The sequence below is a fragment of the Adiantum capillus-veneris genome, chromosome 25 (genome assembly GCF_014529385.1).
Source record: "Adiantum capillus-veneris isolate H3 chromosome 25, ASM1452938v2, whole genome shotgun sequence".
Lineage (NCBI taxonomy): Eukaryota > Viridiplantae > Streptophyta > Polypodiopsida > Polypodiales > Pteridaceae > Adiantum > Adiantum capillus-veneris.
In genome coordinates, this window is record NC_140955.1 from 67,642,759 (window position 1) to 67,655,359 (window position 12,601).

Consider the following 12,601-nt stretch of genomic DNA (forward strand, 5'->3'; position numbering starts at 1 on the left):
TTTGACACCTATAACCTGGTCAATGGATCAAAAATCTGTTCCGACAGCCTGATGTTGGTAAGATCAGTCAAATCAACTCCAATTTGGACCAAAATTGACTAGGAGGCTTGCCTCAGGCTATACAACACCCTGCTATGCCTACAGTCAGTATCTGGCTTCAATTTCTTGCTTTAGACATTCTACGCGTAGCATGTTCTATTTGCTCAAAATGAATTCAATTGCAAAGCACATACTCCTCTTGAGGTGCTAATCACTTTGGTATGCTCAAAACTGAGTTTGGAGTGCAAAATCACACAGATGACATCCTACGCGTAGGATGTCTTTTTGAAATGTTTGACCCCAGACTTGACCCACAGCTTCCCCTTGATGTCAGCAACCGAGTGGTATGCTTAGATTTTGGTTTGGATTTCAAAAAACCCCAATTTTAGCTGTTCCAACCTTTTTCGGTCACAAGTGCTAAAGTCTGCTTAGAACCCAATTTTCTCACCCAAATGAGATAAAACCTCTCTCAGTCACTCAACATATCATTGAGATCATGCTCATGCAGCCATCCTATGGTTTTGTTCTTAAAATAATGCATTGGCACAATTTGGGTAGGATGTTTGGCAATTTCTGTCTATCTGGCCTTATCCAGTCAAGATATGGTCAAATTTTCACTTTCCAGGTGAAAATAGGGTAGAACCTACCTTCTGAACACACTGGTCAACTCAAAATTCCAAAATTCCCACCAGATTAGCCTGTAGACATTCTGAACAACTTTTGGACTTCACTTCAGCTTTCAAACACACTTTTGCGTCTTTTACAACCTTGTGATGAATCTATCAAGCAAGTTTACATACATGAAGTGCTCTAGATCTTTAATCATGATGTCCTACTTACCCTACTCCTACTCATCAGGTGAAATGGTGGTCATGGTGTTTTGGTTGCTTCCTGGCCTCTCCGGACTCTCAAGCTCTCCTTTTACCGTTTCTACCACTCCAACTCCTACTCTCTACACCACAACTTAACTAAAAACTACCTAAGTCTACCTAAGTCGAAGGATCTAAGCCAGACACACGCTCCCTAGACTCCCCCTAAAACCTAGAGAGTCCTCCACCCTCTGATCCTATCTAAATGTAATACGAGACTCTTGGCAAGCCAAAGAATCCCTATCCTCAAGGACTAGTCTCGGTCACCTACCTAGGGTTTTCGTCCCCGGCCGCGGTGCCAATGTTGGACAGATACACCGCGATGGACGTCAGCACAACGAGAACTCAGCTAACAAGATTTGTCAGCTAAGGACCAAGCTTGGCCTGCAGGTGTGTGGAAGCAAGCATAGGGTGTCAACCTACACTCGACCGACTCCTAACTAATTCCTACAGAGGTCTCTACCCAATGTCTAAGCTACAACCTTTAGGAGTGCATAAGAGGAGATTTTCTACAACGCTTTCTAGAGCCAAATACCCATCAAACGGTCTCGAAACTCCACAATTATTGAAGGAGATCCTACTAACACCAATAGGTCACTCTCCCTAAGGTCTATGAACCAAAACCCCAACCCAAATCACCTGGTGCAAAATCACGTAGGATGTCTGGCCGAAATTTGCAGGTCGTTGTTTTCGAAAACTAAAGTGCCTAATGTGTAGCTCTACTCAATGTGAACGCGTGGATATGCTGAAATGTGAAAACAGACAAGGTATGCTCACCAAATCACCAGATGAAGCTCGTGGGTCGAGCTCGCAAAACCGGACCGTACGCACACAATGTATGTATTGGCGCATAGCTCTCGCTGGGGGCAACACGCTTCACTTCTCCGCACTCGATTTTGACCACCGGTGCACGCATAGCGTCAAGATGAAGCTCTCACTCTCTCTCGTACACAGTACGCTCACTCACAGACTTCAAATTTCTTTAAAAATGACAAAAGGTCCTTTATTAAGGTCAAAAAGTGGTATAAATACCTTACAATCTCAAACCCTAATCTTCCAATTTAACCATCTACTCTATCTAAATGTCAAAATTGGGATACAATCTGGAAACTTCTGTAAGCCCCAATATTTACAAAGGTGAAATGTTTGGTTTTCTGAATAAATGAATAATTACAAAAAATAATAATCAGCCCCGAGCAGTCATTTTCCGTAGGGTGTGTCCAACTTCTAACAGACATCGATCCTTTATCACAAATGATCCATCCCCTTTCTTTTTGATCTTGGGAATATGTTGCCTAAGGGAGTACATAAGATTAGGTCTCATTTATTGAACTCATTTGATATTAGATGAGAATCAAAGAGTTGATTTTTCTTTCATTTTTGTTCATAGATATGAGTAATGGTAACTAAATGGACTAAATGATCCATTCCCTTTCTTTTTGAGCTTGGAAATATGCTGCCTAAGGGAGTACACTAAGATTAGGTCTCATTTATTGAACTCTTTTGCTATCATATGAGAATCAAAGAGCTGATTTTGCTTTCATTTTTGTGCATAGATGTGAGCAATGGTAACTAAATGGACTTCTATTTAAGTAGTTTCATATGCCACTATATATGCCCATAATGTAGAATTCTAGGTTGCATAAAGCCCATATCACAAAAGTGATACGTATAAAACGGCATTATACATTGTAATCGTTGTTTTGATAAAAAACGTTCCAACCACTAGAAGTTTCTACCCAACAACCAGTTGCAGTAGGAGGAGTACTTAGGTATAATCTCTAACCCAAGTTTGATGAAAACTAGCCTGTTTCTATGTGTTGTGCCAGTCTCGTGTGGTGCAGTAGTTTCCTTCTTACCATAGAGTTGGCTTGCAGACCATAGGCCACTTGGTGGTGTGCAGCCATATAACTCACTCTAGAAGTGTGTAGAATTTAGTACCTTGTCCCATGGTGTGCAGCCATATGGCTCATTCCAGGGAAGGCTTAGGACAAACCTAGATTCTCACTGGTGTGGTGCAGTAGTTTACCTCTCACCATATAGATGAGTTAGATTTTAGTGGTCGACTCATGGAGTGCAGTAGGCATGATGCTACACCTTTCACTTCATATTGGCATGTAGGGTTCACAATTCTTAGATTAGGTCACACTATCTATCCTAGTGTGACGTAATTGCTACCCTTGTGATTTTTATTCCATACATACACCATTGTTCATTAGTAGATGACTTGGTGTTGTTTTGGATTACCTATATCTAAGATTGCTAAGGTGTACAGTGGTGGTGGTTGTGTAGTGAGTTTCACACACTTCATCAGGGACTAGATTAATCAAATCAATCAATCAACATTACAATAGCGTCCAAAACTTGTGCTAAGAGTACCTCACACAAGCTAGACTATTCACATATATGCTCTTTTGTCCCTTTAGGTAAAGTTTCTATCACTCTTCATTCCCCCCTACACACTGAACATGGTCAATTCTTGTGTTGGGAGTACCTCACACCCCTTCCATGTTCACCTCTCTCTCTCTCTCTCTCTCTCTCTCTCTCTCTCTCTCTCTCTCTCTCTCTCTCTCTCTCTCTCTCTCTCTCTCTCTCTCTCTCTCTCTCTCTCTCTCTCTCTCTCTCTCTCTCTCGCACGTGTGCGCGCGCACGTAGGGCAAAGAAGACCTAGATGCTTCTCTCTTCTTCCTCCCCAGCCTCCCCCTAAGAAAGGGGATGCCTAGTGGGGGGGCATTAAGCCTTAGCTCGCTCAAATCGGCCCTTTGCGGCCTGGTCTTGGCTCACCCTGCACGGCCTGGTCTTGGCTCATCCTGCACGGCTTGGTCCTGCGTGATCGCCTGCAACCCTACCCAATTTTGCCCTCATCAACCTTCTTGGTGGTGTTTTTACCTTACGACCTCAATCAGAAGCAAGACTACCTTAACTCCGACCTAAGGGGTTTCAGTGAAGGTGATTCTTGCCCTTGCCTTACGACCTAAATAAGAAGAAGGTCAGCCTTAACTCTTACCTAAGGTGTCTTCGTTTCAAGAAGGTAACTATTTCAAGAAGTTTTGACATATCACTCATGACGTCAAGTTCATTATTGAACATGGTCAAGTAGACTATTCGGCAGATTGTGAAGACCTTTCAAGAGCTATAAAATCTTGATACTACTACTTTGCCAAGCCTAGCTACCCACATACAACTTATGCAATAGTTGTATACAGAGTTCAAGAGTAAGGAGAAGCTTAAAATATCAGCAAATTGCACAAGAGTGGAAGCCAACCCTTCCAATGTTTTTGAGGCTCCAAGAGTCATCGGTAGGATAGAGCTTGCTTCATCAACGATGGCTATCACTTTAGACCTACCTCAGCTCCCTCCTATTTTACACCTTCTATGAGATACCGCCATCTTCAACATATAGACTCAACGCTTGCCAGAGAGAAGATGGCACATGTGAATCATGTGCGTATCACACATCCTACCTTCAAAGATCCATTGTACGTTCGGATGGGGGAAAAGGGAACAACACCCTGGACACAATACACTGCCTCTCTATAGACCAAGGTAATAGTACGCACCCTACCCACACAGATTCACACACACACACATATACACTTTTTTGCAAACTTCCTATGCACGGGCTCGCCTACTAGCATTTCCGACCATACACAATCACTCCGGAACACCCACACATAATTGACCTAGCAACACATACAGACTGTTTGCACTATCTCTTCCCTTCTCTCTCCGCACACACACACACACACACACACACACACACACACACACACACACACACACACACACACACACACACACACACAAACAAAGACCCGGAGCCAATGCTACCACGGGTTAGCCTGCACAAGACGAGATGGAAGAATAGATCAAAGATGCTAATACAAGCTAACTTCTTTAGAAAAAATGATGGGCACAATGGTGATGATGATAACACAAAGGAGTGGCAACATTAGGCTTCTCCTTCTTTGCACTCGTAGCCTCTTTCCCTATGCCCCTCAAGGATGGCGGCTTCCTTCTCTGTAGCAACCTTTGGCGGCCACTTCAATTGTAGCCCTCAGCTCCCTTGACTTGCTCCAAGCTTAGCTCGGCTGCCCAATGGCACCCCAATTCCTCTGATGTAGAATTACTTTGTACTTGGTCAAAGATGATACCACTGTTGGTAAGTCTCGGGTGACCTGATCGCCTACACCCAATTGCCCTCTCTCATTCCTACCCCATGTGAAACATCGTCCACTAGCATCCACTACAACACAATGGCATGAAGCAGAACCAGAAGAAACATATACAATGGGAACACCCCTAAGAGGTTGGAGACGAGATGGAGAAGGCAAGGCTGCACCAATGCTGTCATTCAGGGTCTTGCGACCAATGTGATCCCACGCCGTGCTGCCACAAAGAAAAATCTCACCTCCCTTCACCTCCTCCTCTTCCGGCTTTCCCTCGTCCTTGGTCGCCTACAGGTCCCGACCCTATCACAACAAGTTTTAGACTTTTTTTCAACATGAAAAAAATGGCACTTTTTCCACTTCTTTTTCTACTTCAAAGTGTGAAAAGCACGAGAAGTGTAAAAATGGTTTTGATAGAAAAAAAGAGATTTTTCATTTAAAATATTTAACATCTCAATGTAATAATTTTATCAAAATCAAAATATTTGCACGTATCATCATGCAAGAAGAAGTTCATATTTTTGCATACATGAATAATTTGTGTCAGTTTAGGTCTAAATTTTCTCATATTGAAACCACTAAATTTTAACAACGTTACTTATATTTTGATTTTGAAGGTGGCATTCTTGATTTTTTTTGCAACAAATTATTTCACTTCAACAGTATGATTTTTTTTGCACAATGTAGTTGCATCTAAACCATTCAAATTTTGGCAATATATGATATATTCACATCTTCTTGAGTAAAAAAATACATCCATGCCACTGTAAACTTTTCGTATGCTGAAATTTTTTCAATGCTTAAGACATTGAAAATTTTGTATGCTAAGAGAAATTCTCACATCCTATCATAAGAAGCACTTTGCCTCTAGTGATAATAATTATTACTTTGTAAAGATTTCACTTTTGCTATTTTAGCTTTTGAACCATACAAAATATTGCATTCAAATGATATAAATTTTTGTGTCATGACAATCTTTTCACTCTCAAAAGTGAGAAAATCTCGAGCTTTACTGTAAATTATCAGTATGATGTTATATTTTCACCTTTTATAGCAAGTTTTCACTCTTAAATCATTTAAAAAAAATATACTATGACAAAGATTCTTATCATTCAAAGTGCAAAAATCTTGGACTTCAATGTAGTGTTATTTTGGTAGGTTCTAACAGAATTTATGAGAATTTTTGTATCATGTGAGAAATTCTCACCTTTTAAAGTGATAAAAGCTTGAACTTCAATATAGGTTATTCTCATATAGTAAAATTTTCACCATTTTTTAGCAAGACTAGCTACCTCTTGGACCATAAATTATGCTACCTCTTAAGCATCAATTAATTTGCTTACGTAGAATTTTTTGAAACACCTTAATGTACCACATGCAATCCTTTGAAATCAATCTTTGCTCTTGTCTTATTCACGTGCATTATGCCTCGAAAAAAGAGTACATTTGTTTAATTATGTGTGTGTGTGTGTGTGTGTGTGTGTGTGAGAGAGAGAGAGAGAGAGAGAGAGAGAGAGTGAAATGAAACGAAATGTTATATTAATGTCTTCAAAAGGCCATAGTGACCTATGAGACCAGAAATTTACAAGGTGGTGGATCTAATACAAAGTCAGAGTAACGAAAATAACCTAACAACAATACAAAACAAAGATATATACTATGGGATCCTAGGTTGGTCGATGTGAGCTAAGCAAAAGACTAAGCAAAAATGGGCGGTTTATTACAAAAAATCTAGCATCCGGTCGCTGGCGAATCTCATCAATTTCCTCCATGGTTAGTAGTCTGAACGGGCGTCGTGCATGCCTGGCCAGCGTGCTCCGAATCTTTTGACGTAGCCTCCGTCGGTGCTGTGTAGTCCTTCGCAGTCGTGGACGCCTGGATTTCCCCAGTTCAATCGCTCGATCGATCAATGTGCCGCTGGTGTGAGACGAGGGGGAGCTCTGCTGTGGGAGTGGCTCTTGCGGCTGTCCTATGTCTGCTCTGAAGAAGTATGTGATCCGTCTTTGAGACTGGCTAGCCCTACCATTCATCAGGCTCTCTCTGTGTCTGCGCAGCTCGAGCAAGAACAAACCTAGGCATCTCTGATCTTCGTATCCCATTACTCTTGCGAGTGGTCCAAAACCCTCTCTGAACAAGCAATGGAAGCGGCCTCGTATCTTGTAGTAGACAGGGCAGCAGCATGTATAATGCAGCTATGTCTCTGGTTCCATGTCACACAAGGGGCATGTCCTGGCCTCTGCTAGTACTCCGCTGTATCTCCCAGTTTCAATCCGCAGCTGGTGAGACGATGTGCGTAGTTGGCCAATAGCACATCGTATCCCATGAGACAAGTGGGTATCCATGTATCTTGGTCTCGTCACAAAACCATCTTACATAAGTTGGAGAAGGTGGTCTCTGTAGAAAGCCATCTTCGTGACCAATTCTTGTGCTGGTTGTATCCATGTCCTCCTGGTGTCTAGCTGGGTCAGGTCTTGGCGGATGAGCTTGGTGATCTTCGATTGTTTAAGAATGAGAGATGGTGCATCCAATGAGTACTGGAATGGTGGCAGCATGTCTATGCTGAACCCATGCGCCTGAAACCATGATGTCATCTCCCCATACCAGCATGTTGTATCTCCTTGTATGGCTAATTGTCGAGAGGACTCGAGTGCTATGCAAGCATATCTATCTCTGGGAAGTTCCCATGTGCGGTTTATGAAGGAGACTCATCTGGTGAGCGCCTCCACCACTAGTGGGGGGGCCGCTAGCTCTGCACAGATAATGGCCCGTGGTACTCATGCCTTGGCTCTAATGAGCCGCGAGATCATAGAGACGAGAGGTTTCTCCATGTTCCCCCATCTGTCTGTGCAACCCGGCCTCCCGTGGTGATCCAAAGAGGGCCCCATATCTCGGCGGGATCTCGGCCCCATAGAGCAATGCTGAGGCCACCAAGGTGTCAAAGATCCAGAGCTTCGTCTGGGGCTCCTGAAACTGAACTTGCGAACACATCCTCTCCAATCTACCCAGTGCTGCGTGGGCTCTAGTCAGTCTGGTCTCTGCTGCTCTTGTGAGTGAGAATGTGGGTCCGTTGAAAACCACTCCAAGGTAAGAGAGAGAGAGAGAGAGAGAGAGAGAGATAGAGAGAGAGAGAGAGAGAGAGAGAGAGAGAGAGAGAGAGAGAGAGATCACATTTAAGACATACTTAAAGACCTAGCACTCTAAACAAGGGATATTGATACAATTTCTGGCATCTCATAACAAACTGTTGGCCTCAAAAAAGATATTTTACTATACATCAACAACCAAAATACTAAGGATATTTGCCAAAACAACTCAATCCTGATAGGTGTGAAGCTCTCTCTACTTTACAAAAAGTAATAGTTGTAGAGCTATATGTTTGCATGCTCAATACATATCTCAATAATATTTGACATATAACAACGTTGGATTGTCATTATATGATGATACACATTTGCAATTGGCGTTTCAAAAGAACTTTGCACTTACAAAAGCTCAAATTCATTTTGACCCATCTCCATTTCTTGATCCTCTCTAAGCTTTAACGTTTTGGTCCAAAGAGCCCAAGACACCAAAACATCCAATGCCTCTAACTCTTCACTTAATTTTTCAAAATCAAATGACTGTTTAGGATTTATCCGCTGCACAACCCTTAGAAAGTCATCAAGTCGTTTGTACATCAAGTCTACGTTGTTCTCTCCCATTAGCTTCATAGCAATAGATTCTTTTGTTGATTTTGGTAAGCTACAAGCCTAAATCATCACAAAAAACAAGTGTAAATTCTCTAGAACAAAAACATCAAGTGTGAATTGTTTAGATCATAGAGTGTGAGGGAGTTGAAAAGAAACATAAGTATACATTAGCAAGTACTCCCACATGATTATCCCAAGAAGTAAACTTTTGAATTTTAGATTTTCGAACCTGAAATAAAGATACAATAGACATCAACATTCTATTCAACAAAGTGCTACAACCTTCTTAAATCAAGAAATTTACTTGAGTGGAAGCATTCTCCTTAAATCTAGCTGGAACTTATATGCTTCTCTTAGAGGTTTTGCTTGTTCTATCTATGCCCTGCAAAAACATTCCGCTTGCTTCTACATATCTTGTGAAATAGGCATCACAACATATAGCTTAAGACATCACAAACCTGTATTGGTACCACATTCTCACTTTGCACTTGATTATTAGAGATATCCCTAAGAGCCTACAAAACAGGTCAATGTTTGAAGCCCTTCATTACAACTATTCTACAAATAAATTGGAGCAATAAAAATATACCTTCTTTTTTGGAGGTACCATTTTCTTTGTATGGGTTTTCCCCTGTCAATACACATTGAATCCTTGAGTAGACAAAGGAACATTATATCTCTAAATTTGAGTTGTCTATAGCCCTTACCATCAATTTGCTCATGCACACAACTTTCCTTCTTTTCTTGTGTGCTTCTTATAGTGGGATCATTATGGTCCTACACAACATAGTAGAGTTAAGTGATATTTGAAATTGGAATCCTTGGGATTAAGCAAGTATACCTTTTTCTGTATCTCATCTTCACTTTCCTCTTCGCTTTCTGATGGATGATTTGCAACCTATAAATCATCCTTTATTATTACTAATGCATACCTACTTATCACATGAAAAAAAAAGATTGGATAGTATGAGCCTTACAAATCCTTCAATCACTCCAATAGATGGGTCTTCAAAGGAGCCATCCAAGTTAAACATTTTCCATGTACACTGTAAGGATGAGAGAAATTTAAACAAAATAAACCATTTTTTACCCCATGTATCATAGAATAATCTACCTTGTTATTTTCTTCAATGGTACTATTTATTGCATAGTTTTGCATTTAAATGAGGGCTACTTGTAGCTACAAGCATCTGTTAAAGAAAAAGCAAAGTAAAAAGCATATATATACCACAAATTACTAATCAACTTGCAAGATAGAGGAGCCTTTTTATTAAGTACCTCTTCAAGTTGCTTGCTTGTTGGCTGTGGATCCCCGAAACCAAGCGGTCCATTGAACTTTTTCAACAAAAAATTGCTTTAATGGAAGGAATATCACTGATGCTTCAATAAATGCAAATATATACCTGATTCGGAATCTTTGAGCAAGCAGTCTTTTCTTTGTTAGAAGAAATGGATGCTTGAACATGTGAGGGTGAGCCATTTGCAATATTTGTAACCTAAACAATCAAAGAAGCAGAATTTGAAGGGTCTACAAAAAGATAAATAGACAATCAACTCTTAACAAGAGTAGGCATACCTCTTCTACCTGTCTTGAATGCTCAAAGTCACAAGCAAGAGACAACCTTTTTGATTGAGTGTATGTTATTGAACCAGTAGGAGTATTCTCATCCTTTTAGAATAGAACATTGACATGTGAGAAAACACCAAAGTTAATACGCAAACGTATGTAATGAATTTACCTCTAGTTGAGATTGAGACCACTTCTTTGTGTCTTCTATGGTTGAATTCACACTTGACTTTTGTTGCAAAGATAAGGGGCTTGTTTCTTTCCAAGGCTATAAGCAACTTGTAGTTAGCAAACATATTCAAAGACAAATAGTTGATCTTTACAAAGCAAAAGAGAAATATTACATGTCCTTCTTCATTGGTTGATCGAGGCTCAATCTTGCTAAGAAACACAAGTGGAACCTCTATTATTTGATTCTAAATTTGAAACATAAAAAGCGAGCTATCAAAAATCTTGAAAGTGAATGTAATTTAGATGTTTTACTAGAGGGGTACTTACAATATGCAATCTAGATCCTGGTAGAAGACTTCCAGGAATATAAAGACTCTTTGCATCATCGCTCAATGATTCAATCTCCACCTTCCACCGCTCATAATCATGTTCACCATGTGACTTTGAAAAGACTATGCCTCTGCCAACTTCCTTTGTGTGGGAATCATGGACGGGAATGAAGCAAAATTGTTGTGGTGTACCTTTGGGAAACAATCCACATCTACATCTCACATTCTCTTCAGTATACGATTGGATGCTCCAATGATTTTGACCTTTTCTTGGCCACTAGTAGGCACATAGCAAACCTCTTGTATATGATGTAGAGGGGCGGATAAATTTTCTATACCTTCAAACAAATCATCTGCTTCAAGGTCAACCATCTTAGTGCCTACTTCTTCATGGTTTCTATCTTCATCAACACTCTCCAAGTGTAAGATATCTTCCACTGGGATCTGGTGGATTTTACCAAGCCCTTCAAACAATGGCCCTGCTTTGAGTCTCATGTAACGTCTATGTTAGTTTATTTTTAGAAAGATTTGTCTCTCTGTCATGTAATCGGAATCCTTGGCTTCATTGAGGGCTCGAAAAGGAGATAGTGTTCTTCGCTTCCGATGAATGAACTTCTCCACTTGCTGTCTCATTTCCTTGTCCTTCTTGAAATCTGCTTGCATAAACTTGTCGATGGGAAACAAACCTAGCCCTTGTTCGGTCCACATGCGAATCCGTTCCATGTTCCTATTGTATGTGCGATGCTTCCAAGCATGATTAATACGAAAAAAATCTTTTTCCTTTGCACTCTTTGGGATTTGGACTACAAAATGAGACTCTGATTTAGCTTGGAAATTGAGTTCATTGCTGGAAAAATTTGCTTCATCTCTCCCAACGTATGTCAAGGACAAATGATCATGCTGCATGTGAGGTGGCACTTCTTGCGAAACTTGTTTTGCTGGAGTGGATGAAAAAGTCTCTGCCTTGGCCAATTTGCTTTGCGCCCAACTATGCAAAGCAAGTCTATGTCCACTAACCTCTATTCCCAAGGCTCCCTATGAAGCCACAGAGGTGTACAAGAGACTTCTTCCGTCGATATTGTTCTTGCATATACTTTTCGTATAGCGATCCATTCCCAAAAATTCATTAACAAACACTGCTACTTTTTTAGCATTCCATAAGAAGATGCTTTTCAAAGGCTCATTCTCCATGTTGATGTGATTGCTATTAGCCCTACAAAACAAAAGCACATCAAAAATTTCAGTAAATGGGCCCAATTTGTATCAATAAAAATCACCCTCTAGATAACCATGGTATTTTGTTGAATGATATGGGCTTATATTTGTGATTTCAATCATGTTTCAAATAGTTCCTTGACTACAAACCATGCTTGATTTTGTACTTTTGTAAGCAATATGTAAAGATGATATTAAACAAGGGGGAGGGTTTTGTTTTACAAAACTCATGCCAAAGGGAGAATTGCTATCCCAATATTTGGGTAATGCTGGTTCTAATGGGTGGAGTTAAGCAATGGAACTTCACTTCACAATGAAAAAGTACCTTATAAGTACACGAAGAGGCCGAGCTTCTTTGCAACTGTGGGAGCACGGTGGCTTGATGACGAAGTTGAAGCTTGAAACAAGCTGCAGGAGCTGCATATTTCGTCGAAGAAGTTAATGGGAAGAGGAAGGTGCAATGGAGAAGGTCAAGGGAAAGAGGAAAGTGCACAGAAGAGATAGCTTCGCCAATGGAGAAGAAGTCTGTGGGAAGAGAAAGGTGCAATGGAAA

General features: G+C 40.6%; 1 pseudogene; it reads right to left on the reverse strand.

Annotated features, from left to right (window-relative positions):
* Positions 1–11,165: 11,165 nt before the first annotated feature.
* On the reverse strand, positions 11,166–12,036 carry LOC147425037 (uncharacterized; annotated as a pseudogene).
* Between the last annotated feature and the right edge of the window lie 565 nt (positions 12,037–12,601).